We start from the raw sequence: 2,304 nt of genomic DNA on the forward strand, positions 1-2,304 counted from the left end.
TGAGGGCCAGTTTTATGATTTTAATTATCTTTTATAGTGCAATGTCATTTTGCTTTGTTTTTAATCATTTCTCTGTTTTCTTCTGGGTTTCATCTGGAGTCGGAACCACCTCCAGTTGGCTCCACACACAGCGCAATGACCCCACGGAGCTGACCCAATGCCAGCATTTCCACTACTGATGACTGAGGCAAACTGTCCTGTGCATAACTAACTGGCTCTGAGCATCTGCATTCATTTAAAAATATCTATACGAAAGTTGAAGGCAAGGGTTATATTGAGCCAACCTCGGATTTCCCATAAGAGCATGACTGTCCTTAACTTTCAGGATTGCACGCAGCTGTGAAGTCTGACATATGTGAATCTGATCACTGGCTCTTCCACTTAATTGGACTGAGACACTGGAGAAGTTACTTACCTTTCCTCATTGATGAAATGAGGAGGCCGGCAGCTCAGAAGTATCCCACATAAACAGCTAGCATCGTGTCTGGTTTTAAATGGGCTCTTACCTCATCCCCATTACCCTCCTACACTTGAATTTCAACATTCTCACCTCGCCAAAAGTTCACTTCTCTTCCAATGGCAAAGGTCTCAATTAACATTCATTTCCAGTATAATTTACTCAATTCTAATGACAGAACAACTGGAATTATAAATTACAAAAGGCCCAGGCACTATGTGATGCTGACATCAATAATCATAATTAAGTAACAAGTGAGAGTTTCTCCATTTCAATTAGGACTCAGTCATTAAAATAAAAACAATTCAGAAAATCGCAATTTAAAATGGTGATTGCAGCTTATGTTATGGCTAAGAAGCTTGGAGAAGTTTGTAGAAAGAGAGTTTATAGAAAGAGAGTTTTTATACATGACTTCATTAATTTAGTACATGTCTTGTGCCTACTACATTCCAGGAACTGGAGTGGATACAAAGATAAAAGAGGCCGCAGTCTCTGCCTCATTTTCTCATTTCTCATTTTCTCATTTAATCTTAACAACAAACATCTGAGACAGATATTATCATCATCCCCCTCACAAATGAGGAACACCCTGAGAAATTAAATATTTAATTTAATTTCTATCTCCAAGACCCCATTCCTGGACATTAGCACATCCCGGACTTATACCATAAGACTTGGGAACTTTTGCTTATTATACCACTCAGTACTGGGTCCCTGGGCGGGAGTGAGAAATGGCAGTGGTAGTGAAACAATGAATGGCTGGTACATCAGGGAAGGCTTCATGAAAGACGCAGAGTCCAGAGAGCACCTTGAAGAAAATGTAGGGGAATAAAGAGTTCCGGGTAACAGCTCGAGCAAAGCTGAAGCATGTTCCAGGAAGAAGATATTCTATTTACCTAGAGCATGGCCAGGAATTCCACCCTCTAAGCTGTGTATAAGGTGAACCTTACCCTCTCCCTTGCCATAATTTTATTAGAGTTTGAAAATATCTTTCATGATAAGATAAAAAGAAACATTAAGGTCAATATCAATATGTCTTCTACTTTGAAAGTTGACTACATAATAATTTAGTGTTCTTTTCCTGGACAGAAAGAAGGACATTCTAGAAATTGGCACAATTTCGTTTCTTTTTCTCTCTAATTACAATATAAATGCGGTGACACGACTCATTACAAAGAAAGTGAGTGAGATTTTTACCATAATTCCCTTTTCAGAATGTCACAGGTCCTAAAATACATCTGTTCAAAGAAGAACAAATTTAACCACATAGAAAAGAAAGACAAATATTTAGCAAACTTTGTGTTTAATGAACAAATCATGGAGCACATTTTATGCACAAGATGCTTTGCTAGGCACTATGTATCAAGGATTAACCAAATGCCATACCCATTCTACAAGGAAGTCGTGTTCTAGAAGCAGCGTGATGTGTGGTCCAAATGCTTAGAGAAGAGAATATCTAGCTCTTCTGTGACTGTGACAGGAAGCAAAGTCAAAGAGGACTTTTCAAATGAGATGACATTTGACCTTGAAGCTAGGATTTTACCTGGCAGTGAAGGGGAAAGGTACAGTCTGGCTTTATGAAGATATCTAGTGAACACGAGCAGAGGCTGAGGAACATTTAATGACAAGTAGACTGGGGTGATGGCAGCATAGGGGTGCGTAGTGGGGATGTTGTGGGAGATGAGGCTAAAACTGACATGGGGCCACAATGTATGATGCCAGAAATGAAGAAGGGGATGCTAGGAAAAGAAGGGCAGGGTCTCCACCGTTTACCCCGTGTCCACAATGTGCAGGTACAGGGCTAAATGCTCTGCGTGCACTGTTATCTCGTTCAATGCTTATACTAC

General features: G+C 39.9%; 1 protein-coding gene across 1 annotated transcript in view; it reads right to left on the reverse strand.

Annotated features, from left to right (window-relative positions):
* PIWIL4 (piwi like RNA-mediated gene silencing 4) overlaps positions 1–2,304 on the reverse strand; it is a 42,265-nt gene that overhangs the window by 22,870 nt on the left and 17,091 nt on the right. The window lies entirely within an intron of this gene.

This window comes from Pteropus vampyrus, unplaced genomic scaffold (assembly GCF_000151845.1).
Source record: "Pteropus vampyrus isolate Shadow unplaced genomic scaffold, Pvam_2.0 Scaffold254, whole genome shotgun sequence".
Lineage (NCBI taxonomy): Eukaryota > Metazoa > Chordata > Mammalia > Chiroptera > Pteropodidae > Pteropus > Pteropus vampyrus.